Source organism: Salvelinus sp. IW2-2015, linkage group LG18 (genome assembly GCF_002910315.2).
Source record: "Salvelinus sp. IW2-2015 linkage group LG18, ASM291031v2, whole genome shotgun sequence".
NCBI lineage: Eukaryota > Metazoa > Chordata > Actinopteri > Salmoniformes > Salmonidae > Salvelinus > Salvelinus sp. IW2-2015.
The window spans coordinates 66,340,963-66,355,663 of record NC_036858.1 but is presented as its reverse complement, the minus strand read 5'-3'; the positions used below and the strand labels follow the sequence as shown (position 1 = coordinate 66,355,663).

General features: G+C 41.7%; 1 non-coding gene across 1 annotated transcript; it reads left to right on the top strand.

Annotated features, from left to right (window-relative positions):
- Positions 1-4,454: 4,454 nt before the first annotated feature.
- Positions 4,455-4,536, top strand: trnal-aag (transfer RNA leucine (anticodon AAG)). Its single transcript has one exon. It is a non-coding gene; the product is annotated as a tRNA-Leu (tRNA).
- The last annotated feature ends 10,165 nt before the right edge of the window (positions 4,537-14,701 follow it).

Here is a 14,701-nt window from a genome sequence, read left to right as displayed (position 1 = left end):
TAATCCATGCAAAAATATGCCATTCTAAATGTGTTCATTGTAAATCAAAGTCAAGGTTTATTTTATCAGCCCTCGTAACATCACTAATATCTCAAAGTGGTACAAGAAACCCAGCCTAAACCCCAACAGAGCAAGCAATGCAGGTGTTAGAAGTCCACTGTAGGTATGACCCTCTTGACTTCTCAACCGCCTGGTAGAGCTCTGTAACTTGATTGGAAAAATATTATTGGAAGTTCTTATTTCAGTTGTTAGTAATAGGAATTTAAGTTAAATATATTGTTTAATGTTTTTTCAAGAAGAAACAGAGGGAACATTTTTTGTTGTTGTTGAGTTATTACTTCTTACAATTTGATTTTGTGGCATAAACAAAACAAATTTTCAGTCAAAAATATGAGATAAGGGCGGGAGCACTGTGTGTGTTCTCTCAGAAGACTAAGTGCATGTGACGTGAAATATGTCTTTCCACACTGGGAGCAGTGGTAAGGCATCTTCCCTGGTGTGTACCTCGTGGTCTGTCAGGTGCCTAAACGTGGGTAAATATCATTCCGCACTGGGAGCAGCGGAAAAGTTTCCCCCTGTATGGCATTTCTCATGCACTTTCAGGTTCCCTAAATTCTTAAAAGTCTTTTCACAATGAGAACAGTGAAAAGCTCTTTACTTCTGTGTGAGTTCTTCATGTGATCCAGGTTCCCTAACTGGATAAATCTCTTTCCGCCACTGAGCAATGTAAGGCTTCCCCCTGTGTGTATTTTCGTATGTGCTTTCAAGCTCCCTGAATGGGTGATTCTTTCCACACAGGGAGCAGTGGTACGGCTTCTCTCCTGATTGTCCTCCCGTGCGTTTTTCAGGTTCCCTAAATGGTTAAAACTCTTTCCACACTGGGAGCAGTGTGTATGTAGTCCAGCTGGTTTGGACGTCGCTGGTCTGGATCCCCTGAAGGACTCTTACCGCTGTCAACGTGAGAGTCTGACTCTCTCTCCTGCCAAAGACAGTGTTTAGTTAGACAGACATGTTCGAAGTCCACATGATGAAACTTCCTATTAAGTTTTATAGGTTGATCTGAGTAGAGTGGCTGTAGAGGAACTGTAGCTAATAAAAATCTATTGAACTTTACAATGTGTTGTGCTGTTATATGAATCCTAATCTGATCTAGATTTATGACTTCTTATTCAGCTAGACATCCTTATTGATCAAAATGACATCCAAATCTGATCTACTTCTTAGGAGTTGTAAGGAATTTATCCAAATCTGATCTAGCTCTATAATCTATCTGATAGCTCCACATCCACATTGATATGGGGTTAGCAACGGCATCGATGGAATGGTGGATGTCTGATTAAATTAGGTTGGTTTCAATTATTGACTTTGGAAGTAAATCCAAATTCACTATTATTGACATCAAATGGATAACATAAACAAAGTTTAAATAGAATATTGAATTTATTTTTGATATTATTTTGCTTTAACTCAGCTAGGTGAACCGGACGAGTGTGCTCGCACATGCCCTAGGCATAGGCCCCCTTTTTTCTCCACTTCCTGCCTGAATGACATGCCCAAAGTAAACTGACTGTAGCTCAGGTCCTGAAACCAGGAATGCATATAATGGTACATTGGAAAGAAAACACTTTGAAGTTTGTACTGTTTTTTAGGGGGGGGGGACCATCCTCTTACACGGAACCCAAACCGGCTGCGCGCGCGTGCGCCATCGTGCTCTGTCGTGCATAAATGTATTTTGTCCCCCCACAACCAAACGCGATCACGACAACGCAGGTTAAAATATCAAAACAAACCTCTGCCAATGACATTAATTTGGGACAGGTCGAAAAGCATTAAAATGTATGGCATTTAGCTAGTTAGCTTGCTAGCTAATTTGTCCTGGATAAAACATTGAGTTGTTATTTTACCTGAAATGCACAAGGTCCTCTACTCCGACAATTAATCCACACATAAACGGCCAACGAATCGTTTCGAGTCATCTCTCCTCCTTCCAGGCTTTTTCATCTTTGAACTTATAATGGTGATTGGCATCTACTCTTTCATAGTATTACCACGACAACCGGCAAAACATTTCATCTTTCAATCACCCCACGTGGGTATGAACCAATGAGGAGATGGCACGTGGGTACCTGCTTCTATAAACCAATGAGAAGATGGAAAGAGGCTTGATGCGACATTTCTCCTTATAGGCTCTCGCTGAGCAGTGTGGTCAGCAGTAGCAGTTCCTGTTACAAAAACAAACTCACTTCCTTGGACAACTTCCTTGACAAACAGCTCTGCACTGCTCCACGGAGCGCAAAAGATGATGCCCTTACTTCTGCAAGGCGTATCACCGTAAATGCTGCATGGCCAATGCAACGTTCGGATTAACTATGCAGCGCGCAGACGCACAATTCACCTCTCTCTGCTGCCAATTTGACAGTATTTCTGATTGGCTTAACGCAACCACCACTATTGACCTGTGAGCTTCTCAATGTAATGTTATCTTCCCTAAAACAGCAAGCAAACAAATTATGTTTTTACAATCCATTGAGAATGACAAATAGTTCTCAATGTATATAAAAATCTTTCCAGCTCGCTCCCTTTCGATTAACCACTCAGCGTGAAAGGGAAAAATGTCGATGGCTCTGATCCAGTGGAAACGTCCTAAAAAAGGCCTACCTGATTACTCTTATCAGTGCTTTGACTTGGACTGGAAATAGGTTCGGTACTCATTTTGGGTGCTGGTACTGTTTATATTTAAGGTGCAGGAGCTCCACTATACTTCTGAGCTAATATTCATTAGAGGAGAGAGCATTGAGAGAGTGTCGCTCCTCAAGCTCCATTGAGACCTGACCAAGTCCATAGGCACTCTTCTATCCTTGAGCAAATAGCCTTAGCTGTAGAATCAATGGCTACAACTCTCTCTTATGTGTCATCAGTTTCTTGGACTTCTCCTCTGCTTTTAAACGTGAAGTTGTGGACTGGTTCCGGGTGACATTTGTGGTGTACAAAGAGCTCGGTGAATTTCATAAGTTCCCGTACCTTATTTTGGCAGAAAGMCCCATTTCTCTGCTCTCTGTTTCCACTCTCAGCGGAGCTGACTTCAACTGGCAGGTTTCACACCCCACATTTACATAGGGAGTAACATGTCACATTTTCTGGCCTATCCAGAAAAATTATAAATGTTCTCTTCCTCTGAGARAGTGAGCCCAGCTTGGGAGACAGCACCCAGTGTGGAAAGATGTTTACCCGCTGACTAAACTAAATTAATTTAGATGTAAATGGACAATAAAATATCAATCATTTTAAAGTAAAGAAAAATGCATGTACCAATCGCAGATGGCCCCTTTATCAATTCCTCCAGTACTGAACAACATATTCGAGTGTAGAACTTCAGTAGAATGCCCCTTAAAAACATTAGTTCAACAACTGCAGAGTTGTTTTTAGACAGTACTCACTGGTGTTAATCAGATATTCTGTCTCCTCTTTCACTCCCAGAACGTCTTCTACCTTCTCTTTTATTGAGACAGCCTCGTCTTCCTCCCAAAAAGGTTCGTCTTTCACTCTAACAGCCGCCTCTGCCTCCTTTTTCATTCTGAAAGCTTCTACCTCCTCTTCCACGGTGACAGCCTGTATCCCCTCTTCCTCTTTCACTCCAAAAGGTTCTTTCTCTTCTTTCACTATAACACCCTCCTCTTCTTTCAATGTGATAGCCTCCTCTTCCTCCTTTTTCATTCTGAAAGCTTCTACCTCCTCTTTTTCCACTGTGACAGCCGTTACTCCCTCCACTCCAAAATGYTCCTCCTCTTCTTTCAATGTGATAGCCTCCTCTTCYTCCTTTTTCATTCTGAAAGCTTCTTCCTCTCCTWTCACTGTAATAACCTCCTCTTTTACGACAATGTTCAGTCCCAGAGCTTCTTTCTGCGTCCAGCAGACCTCATCTTCTTTAGCAGGGGAGAAGTAGCTTAGTGAGCTCATGGTCGGGGATATTAGTTAGCTAGCTAGCATTAGCTGGTTAGCATTAGCATGCCGGGCTCAGTATCAATCTTAACAAGTTAACACATTTAACATGCAAATAACGTTACAATTAAGCAGTTGATACGTTAACATAATTGTGTTTAAAACACTGAGACTAATATACACAAGAATGGTCTAAAGAGTTTCAATATTTTGGCTTTATGTTGCCTAGCAAGCTATCGAGGTGGATGAATAAGTAGCCGTGTTGCTCTTCTTAGCATCCCGTCCACTAGATTATACGTCACGTAAGAATTACTCACTTGGCCATCTGCTGTCTGAATTGGGTGACGCAAAGAGGATTCTGTCAAACAATGTCATAACAAATYATTTCAAATTAAGGTTTTACCACATTTCTTCTATATACACTATTACCCTCTGTGGAGTTTATAAAAGCCGGAATTATCCGTTTTTTATGGATGTCAATATCTTCAGTCATATTGAAAGTGAAAACGTTCATCGGTAGCGTGGCCGAGCGGTCTAAGGCGCTGGATTAAGGCTCCAGTCTCTTCGGAGGCGCGGGTTCGAATCCCGCCGCTGCCCAGTAGTTTTTTGTAGTGGCGCAGGAGGGTTGCATTCGCAGTGCTAGAGGCGTCACTACAGACCCCTTGGATTCGTTCCGAAGCTGTATCACGAGAACGCCGTTGTGTCGGAAGTTCCATGGCGGCTCACATGTGGCCCATGTTTGCGGTCAATTGTAAATAAGAAATTGTTCTTAATTGCCTGAGTTAAATACGGGCAATTAAAAATATATATCATCACAGAACTGACAGCCAATTGCCCATTCTCATCCAGGTTATTTCCAACTATTGCATTCAGATGTCTGTACGCGTTGCCTCAGCCCAAACCTTTTTCTCCATTTCGTCGCACTACTCGCCTCCATTTCTGCTAAACATGGATCCTCGTCGTAGAGTTATGTTCTCGAAGGTGAAATGTTGATCTGCAGCTAATTCAAACCAGCCCACTGGGACAGACGTCATTTCAACTTGAGTTTTGATTTACATTTGGGTTAAATTGGTCTAATAATGTGAATTCAACAGAAATCAACAAAACATTTCACCTTCATTGGATTTTAAGTTTGTGGTTTTAATCACCAATCAGTTTTCCAAGTTGATCTTAACCGTCATCACATTTATTTTGTATTCATGTTTTTGTTGTTGAAATGACAAAACCCATTTTTCAGCAGGGGGGCTTAAATAGCGTGACTGTTGCAAATGGACATCCTCGGAAAGTCAATCCAAAGTCTTCATCAATGGTCGGGCGAATCAGTGCCACATTTCATTTTTTGCACGACATCAAAGACGTTACCTGAAAAAATCTAGGCTATGTGGCATAAATAACCGTAAAAATGTCGTCTTCCCTACAAAAAAGATTGCCGTTTTGAAACTGCGAGTACAAGTGCCAGTAATTGCAGTCGACTGTGGTTTTTGGACAGTAGTGAAGAATAGCTGCAGTGTACTACAGAAGGTTTATTTGATTGATATAAATAAATGGTTTTGGTTTCCATGACAATTAACTGTTTCCTTCACTGCCTATTGATAAAGACAATTTTATTAAAAGGCCTCTGTGCTGCATGTGTGAAGTGGCATCCTTCATTAGCCCACAACATGTTTGTTTGTATTTGCAAACACAATGATTTGAAATGTTAGTATTTTTTAAATAAACATATCTGATAAAGTAAATTAAAATGGTGTCTGTCATCTGCCTAGTTACTTTTACCCCTACCTACATGTACATATTACCTCAACTACCTCGTACCCCTGCACATTGACTCTGTACAGGTACTTCTGTATATAACCTCCTTATTGTTATTTTGTGTTGCTATTTCCTTTTTATTTTTTTTTTTCACATTGTTGGGAAAGGGCTCATTAGTAAGCATTTCAGGGTAAAAGTCTACAACCTGTTGGAAAGGGCTCATTAGTAAGCTTCAGGGTAAAGTCTACACCTGTTGGGAAAGGCTCATTAGTAAGCATTTCAGGGTAAAGTCTCACCTGTTGGGAAAGGGCCATTAGGTAAGCATTTGGGCTAAGTTCTAACACCCTGTTGCAGTTTCGGATGTATGTGAGAAATACAATTTTATTTGATTTAAAATACAGTGCACATGGGGAAAATATTAACGTAGCCAGAGTTTCTGCGTACAGCAGGAAAATAATCCTGCAACAACAGGAAATGTGAATTATTATGCTGATTATAATTCATTACACTTTTTTTTGTAGGGATTGATGCATTTTACGTTAGGGCAAATTAAGTCTGACATTTTAAATGGAAATTACAAACTTTGGAAGCCTTTTTAAACTGTGAATAAACTACAAGTTTGAATGTACTGCTGCACAGGAAGAGTGATAGAACTAAGATCCTACATCTGTACGCAATCTTTGCGAGAGGAAAAACTCTACACACTGGGAGCATTGGAAAGGTTTATCGCCTGTGTGTGTCCTCTCATGTTGTTTCAGGTCCCCTAACTGGTTAAAACCCTTTCCACAGTGGGAGCAGTGGTGTCGTCTTGCTGGGTTGGACGTCTCTGGTTCCTCTGAGTCTGGTCTTTCTCCTGCCAAAAACAGAGTGTTTATTTAAATAGAGACCTGAATGAAACCTCCACAATTCTCTTGCTAGGAGGTTAAATCTAAATCAGATTCCAACTAGAATCTTGCTCTCATGGAATGTCATGTTTTTAGGCTGAGCAGAGCTCTTTAATAATAGATAATGTCATGTTTATAGGCTGAACAGAGCTCTATAATAATAGATATTGTGGACTACTGTATTTCAATCAATGTCATATGCTGCATTTGATACATTGGTGATATACTGTAGCTTTAAAGGGATACTGTGAGATTCTGGTACCTCGTGTAGCACATTGACTCACCTGTGTGGAAGCACCTGCTTTCAATATACACTGAACAAAAATATAAACGCAACATGTAACAATTTCAAAGATTTTACTGAGTTACAGATCATAGAAGGAAATCAGTCAATTTAAATAAATGTATTAGGCCCTAATCTATGGATTTCACCTGACTGGGCAGGGGTGCAGCCATGGGTGGGCTTGGGAGGGCATAGGCCCACCCACTGGGGAGCCAGGCCCAGCCAATCAGAATGAGTTTTTCCCCACAATAGGGCTTTATTACAGACAGAAATATTCCTCAGCAACGCACCCCCGCCCCCCATTCAGAAGTGGTGCTCCTAGTGGCCAGTGACTTTAATGCAGGCAAACTTAAATCTGTTTTACCTAATATCTACCAGCATGTCACATGTGCAACCAGAGGAAAAAGTACTCTGGACCACCTATACTCTACACAGAGACGTATACAAAGCTCTCCCTCGCCCTTCATTTGGCAAATCTGACCATAATTCTATCCTCCTGATTCCTGCTTACATGCAAAAACTAAAGCAGGAAGTACCAGTGACTCGCTCAATACGGAAGTGGTCAGATGACGCGGATGCTACACTACRGGACTGTTTTGCACAGACTGGAATATGTATTGGGATTCATCTAATGGCATTGAGGAGTACACCACCTCAGTCACCGGCTTCATCAATAAGTGCATCGACAAAGTCATCCCCGCAGTGACCTTGCGTACATATCCCAACCAGAAGCCATGGATTACAGGCAACATCCGCACCGAGCTAAAGGCTAGAGCTGCCACTTTCAAGGAGCGGGACAAGTATTCCGGACGCTTATAAGAAATCCTGCTATTCCCTCAGACGAACCATCAAACAGGCAAAGCGTCAATACAGGATTAAGACTGAATCCTACTACACCGGCTCTGACGCTCGTCGGATGGGGCAGGGCTTGCAAGCTGCTCCCCAATGACATGAGCCTACCAGATGAGCTAAATGCCTTTAATGCTCACTTCAAGGCAAGCAACACTGAAGCATGCATGAGAGCACCAGGTGTTCCGGACGACTGTGTGATCACGCTCTCCGTAGCCGATGTGAGCAAGACCTTTAAACAGGTCAACATTCACAAGGCTGCGGGGCCAGACGGATTACCAGGACGTGTACTCAGAGCATGCGCGGACCACCTGACAAGGGTTCTCACTGACATTTTCAACACCTCCCTGACCAAGTCTGTAATACCTACATGTTTCAAGCAGATCACCATTGTCCCTGTGCCCAAGAAAGTGAAGGTAACCTGCCTAAATAACTACCGCTCCGTATCACTTACGTCTGTAGCCATGCTGATCCTCAACACGGGGCCCCTCTAAAACAGAAAATGAACTAAATTCAATTGATATCAATCAACAAAGAGATTATAATATGTTGAAGGCTAGCTGTATTGGGTGCAGATGACTGAACGGCTCACGTTTGTGTCTGTAGGTATACAGACGAGGAGGCATACAAAGGTATGTCAATTGGTATTGGTATGTTATGCAGATCACATTTACCATCTTCCACCCTAACCTCTTCATTGAATATCCCATAGGCCTCTACATTATGGACAAGGTACAGTACAAGTCAAATGTTTGGACACACCTTCTCATTCAATAATTTTTACTATTTTCTACATTGTAGAATAGTGATGAAATCAAAACTATAAAATAACAAACATGGAATCATGTAGTAACAAAAAAAGTGTTAAACAAATCAAAATATATTTTATACTTTAGATTCTTCAAAAGAAGCCACCCTTTGCCTTGATGATAGCTTTGCACACTCTTGGCATTCTCAAATCAAATTTTATTGGTCACATACACATGGTTAGCAGATTGCGAGTGTAGTGAAATGCTTGTAGTGTAGCGAAATGCTTTTGACGCGAGCCTTCTCTCAACCAGCTTCATGAGGTAGTCACCTGGAATGCATTTCAAATAACAGGTGTGCCTTGTTAAAAGATACTTTGTGGCATTTATTTTCTTCTTAATGGATTTGAGCCAATCAGCTAACACACCTAATCACCTAATAATCAACTAATCATGATCTTCAGTTAAAAATGCAATTAGCTTAAATAAGGTGTGTTTGCTGGGGATGGGGGAAAAAGTGTGACACCACTCAGGCACCTCGAGGACTGGAGTTGCCCCGGCCTGTAATCTAGTAGAACAACCAAGCCCTACAGTAGGATACAACAGACCTTTGATCTAGTAGGGAACCAAGCCCTACAGTTTTGATCTAGTAAGAACAACCAAGCCCTACAGTAGGATACACAGACTTTGATCTAGTAGAACAACCAAGCCCTACAGTAGGATACAACAGACCTTTGATCTAGTAGAACAACCAAGCCCTACAGTAGGATACAACAGACCTTTAATCTAGAACAACCAAGCCCTACAGTAGGATACAACAGACCTTTAATCTAGTAGAACAACAAAAGCCCTACAGTAGGATACAACAAAGACCTTTGATCTAGTAGAACTACCAAGTCCTACAGTAGGATACAACAGACCTTTGATCTAGAACTACCAAGCCCTACAGTGGGACACATCAGACCTTTAATCTAGAACAACCAAGCCCTACAGTAGGATACAACAGACTTTGATCTAGAACAACTAAGCCCTAAGTAGGATACAACAGACCTTTAATCTAGTAGCAACCAAGCCCTACAGTAGGATACATCAGACCTTTAATCTAGAACAACCAAGCCCTACAGTAGGATACAACAGACCTTTGATCTAGTAGAACAACCAAGCCCTACAGTAGGATACAACAGACCTTTAATCTAGTAGAACAACCAAGCCCTACAGTAGGATACACAGACCTTTAATCTAGAACAACCAAGCCCTACAGTAGGATACAACAGACCTTTAATCTAGTAGAACAACCAAGCCCTACAGTAGGATACATCAGACCTTTGATCTAGTAGAACAACCAAGCCCTACAGTAGGATACAACAGACCTTCAATCTAGAACTACCAAGCCCTACAGTGGGAACATCAGACCTTTAATCTAGAACAACCAAGCCCTACAGTAGAATACAACAGACCTTTGATATAGTAGAACAACCAAGCCCTACAGTAGGATACAACAGACCTTTGATCTAGTAGAAACACCAAGCCCTACAGTAGGATACAACAGACCTTTAATCTAGAACAACCAAGCCCTACAGTAGGATACAAACAGACCTTTAATCTAGAACAACCAAGCCCTACAGTAGGATACAACAGACCTTTAATCTAGTAGAACAACCAAGCCCTACAGTAGGATACAACAGACCTTTGATCTAGTAGAAACTACCAATCCTACAGTAGGATACAAAGACCTTTGATCTAGAAACCCAAGCCCTACAGTGGACACATCAGACCTTTAATCTAGAACAACCAAGCCCTACAGTAGGATACAACAGACCTTTGATCTAGAACAACTAAGCCCTACAGTAGGATACAACAGACCTTTAATATCTAGTAGAACAACCAAGCCCTACAGTAGGATACATCAGACCTTTAATCTAGAAACAACCAAGCCCTACAGTAGGATACAACAGACCTTTGAATCTAGTAACAACCAAGCCCTACAGTAGGATACAACAGACCTTTAATCTAGTAGAACAACCAAGCCCTACAGTAGGATACAACAGACCTTTAATCTTAGAACAACCAAGCCCTACAGTAGGATACAACAGACCTTTAATCTAGTAGAACAACCGAGCCCTACAGTAGGATACATAGACCTTTGATCTAGTGAACAACCAAGCCCTACAGTAGATACAACAGACCTTCAATCTAGAACTACCAAGCCCTACGTGGGACACATCAGACCTTTAATCTAGAACAACCAAGCCCTACAGTAGAATACAACAGACCTTTGATCTAGTAGAACAACCAAGCCTACAGTAGGATACAACAGACCTTTGATCTAGTAGAACAACCAAGCCCTACAGTAGGATACAACAGACCTTTAATCTAGAACAACCAAGCCCTACAGTAGGATACAACAGACCTATCATTAGAACAACCAAGCCCTACAGTAGGATACAACAGACCTTTAATTAGTAGAACAACCAAGCCCTACAGTAGGATAACACAGACCTTGATCTAGTAGAACACCAAGCCTACAGTAGGATACAACAGACCTTTGATCTAGAAACACCAAGCCCTACAGTGGGATACATCAGACCTTTATCTAGAACAACCAAGCCCTACAGTAGGATACAACAGACCTTGATCTAGAACAACCAAGCCCTACAGTAGGATACAACAGACCTTTAATCTAGTAGAACAACCAAGCCCTACAGTAGGATACACAGACCTTTAATCTAGAAACAACCAAGCCCTACAGTAGGATACAACAGACCTTTGATCTAGTAGAACAACCAAGCCCTACAGTAGGATACAACAGACCTTTAATCTAGTAGAACACCAAGCCCTACAGTAGGATACAACAGACCTTTAATCTAGAACAACCAAGCCCTACAGTAGGATACAACAGACCTTTAATCTAGTAGAACAACCAAGCCCTACAGTAGGATACACTCAGACTTTGATCTAGTAGAACAACCAAGCCCTACAGTAGGATACAACAGACCTTTAATCTAGAGAACAACAAGCCCTACAGTAGGATACAACAGACCTTTAATCTAGAACAACCAAGCCCTACAGTAGGATACAACAGACCTTTAATCTAGTAGAACAACCAAGCCCTACAGTAGGATACAACAGACCTTTGATCTAGTAGAACAACCAAGCCCTACAGTAGGATACAACAGACCTTTAATCTAGAACAACCAAGCCCTACAGTAGGATACATCAGAAGCCTGAATGAGGAGCAGCCAGTGTGCATAACGTCACGATAACAAAAAGGTTAAAAGCCATCACATTGAATGACTGGACCAGACTCTAATGTTTTGGACACAGGCTGCACCTTGCAATCGGTAGGCTACGTTTTACTGTCTTTTAAGGCACTTTGACTCATAATTTAATATTAGAATAATGATTGAACCTCACACAATTACACACAAATCAGGGCTTTCCACTCTCGGTCACCTTGCGGGCTTGGTCCTCAAATGAATAATCACTTTCGATCCCCCCACAGAACTCGCATACACTGGGTGTATAAGAAGGGAGGGAATATTCATAATGGTTCCTTAAAAGGAAATAAAGCCCCACAGTGGAGGTGTCATAGAGACTTACACGGTTATCAAAACGTCACACCAGGGTCACGCCTACACGAAACACAGTCCTTAATAAGGATCGGACCCCYTTTTTTTCAAWYCCYCCYCYCAAAAATGACCCAAATCTAACTGCCGGTAGCTCAGGATCTGAAGCAAGGATATGCATATTCTTCATACCATTTGAAAGGAAACACTTTGAAGTTTGTGGAAATGTGAAATTAATGTAGGGGACTATAACTCTTTAGATCTGGTAAAAGATAACACAAAGAAAAAAAAACATTTTTTTTGCATCATCTTTTAAATGCAAGAGAAAGGCCATAGTGTACTATTCCAGGTTAGGCGCAATTTAGATTTTGGCCACTAGATGGCAGCAGTGTATGTGCAAAGTCTTAGACTGATTCAATGAACCATTGCATTTCTGTTCAACATTTTGTATCAAGACTGCCCAAATGTGCCCAATTGGTTTATTAATTCATTTTCAAGTTTATAACTGTGCACTCTCATCAAACAATAGCATGGCATTATTTCACTGTAATAGCTACAGTAAATTGGACAGTGCAGTTAGATTAAAAATAATTGAAGCTTTCTGGCCATATCAGATGTGTCTATGTCCTGGGAAAGGTTCTTGTTACTTACAATCTCATGCTAATCACATTAGCCTACGCTAGCTCAACCGTCTAGAGGGGGGGGGACACTGATCCCGTATAGGTTTAAAGTTCTTTAAAAATCCCCTATGGGAAAAATGAATGGTGGATAAACGATTGTGACATAAGCGTCCCGTCTACTAGATTATTACATTACAATGGCAGTATTGCCTGAAAGACACACATCGCCATCTKCTGACTGAAGTTGGCAACAAAGTATTTATTTTCAAACATAACATTTATTTTTCAAGTATTCTATTAAAGAATACAATTATTTGTAAAAGGACAAAGAGAATCATGTGTTTGTATTAGTATTTATTATGGATCCCCATTAGCTGCTGCCAGCTACTCTTCCTGGGGTCGAGCAAAATGAAGGCAGTTTAAACAATTTTAAAAACTTTACAATATATTCACAGATTTAACAACACACTATGTGCCCTCAGGCCCCTATTCCACCACTACCACATATCTACAGTACTAAATCCATGTGTATATAAGGTGTGTATGTTATCGTGTGTGTGTGTGTGTGTGTGTGTGTGTGTGTGTGTGTGTGTGTGTGTGTGTGTGTGTGTGGGGGCCATGGATTTGATGTAGCTTGGATGAAAGAGGCATTGCAGATCGTACCACGAAGGGTGTCCACTAAACAAGTAGAACTAGTTCCATGTGGTGATTATCGCCGTAAGTCGGCACGGTGTTGTATTTCTTCTGCCGTGTCGTGGTGTGTGTGTGTGTGTGTTGTGTGTGTGTGTGTGGTGTGTGTGTGTTGTGTGTGGTGTGTGTGTGTGTGTGTGTGGCATTGTGTTGGTCAGAGTGTTGGTGTTGTGTCACAGTTCCCCGCTGTTCCATAAGGGTGTTTTTTGAAATGTAATTTTACTGCTGCATCAGTTACTTGATGTGGAATAGAGTTCCATGTATGTCATGGCTCTATGTAGTAGTCGGCCTGCGCCCCCATAGTCTGTTCTGGACTTGGGGACTGTGAAGAGACCTTCTTGTGCCATGTCTTTTTTGTGGGGTATGTCATGGATGTCTGAGCTGTTTGTGCTAGTAGTTTAGACAGACAACTCGGTGCATTCAACTCTCATAAATAAAAAGTAGTGATGAATCTCAATCTCTCCTCCACTTCCAGCCGGAGAGATTGAGGCAATGCATTTGTAATATTAATTGATTAAGCGTCTCACCTTTGTACATCCAAATGGGCCAGGTAGTGGGCTACTGCGCTCGGTTTTGGAATCCAATGGCATATTTTTTCTCTAGATAATACGTTTTGATGCTGTTGTTGGGCACCCCATTAATTGCTGACTGATCTACCGGCATGAACAGTTATCTAGGTCTGCCAAAACGGCTTGCGACAAGTCAGTTCGCTGTAGTGAACATCTTGCTTGTATTAGTGTAGTGTCTAGCATCTCCGTGACGCTTGTCTCATTGTAGGTCAATTTTGCAATGAGGCAAATAAAAGACCTGAGAGTTGCACTCACTTCCTATGTTTTGGAATTTCTTCATGTGAGGAAGGACTCAGGGGTAGACTGAGGTTCTCCGGTTCTCTTTCGAATTCAGGACTATAAAAAAGCTACTCTCTCCGCATTGAAATTCCGAGGCATTCAAGCGATGAGTTAATTATGGCAGTAGTGGCGTTTTTCACGACTAAGGTTCTTACATATCTAGGGTGTTACCTGGCTTGTCCGCCAAGGGACACTTTAGTAATTCAATCAACTTGCTAAATTTCCACATTATTTATTACAAGATTTTATTTTTATTTTATTTTTTACCCCATTTCTCTCCCAATTTTCCTTGGTATCCAAACCTAGTAAGTGTACTATCTGTCTCATCCTACAACTCCCGTACGGGCTCGGGACAGACGAAGGTGCGAAGGCTTGCGTCCTCCGAAACACAACCCAACCAAGCCGCACTGCTTCTTTAACACACCGCGCCTCCAACCCGGAAGCCAGCGACGCAATGTGTCGGGAGGAAACACCGTGCACCCGGCTCCTTGGTTAGCGCGCACTGCCCGCCGGCCGCCACAGGAGTC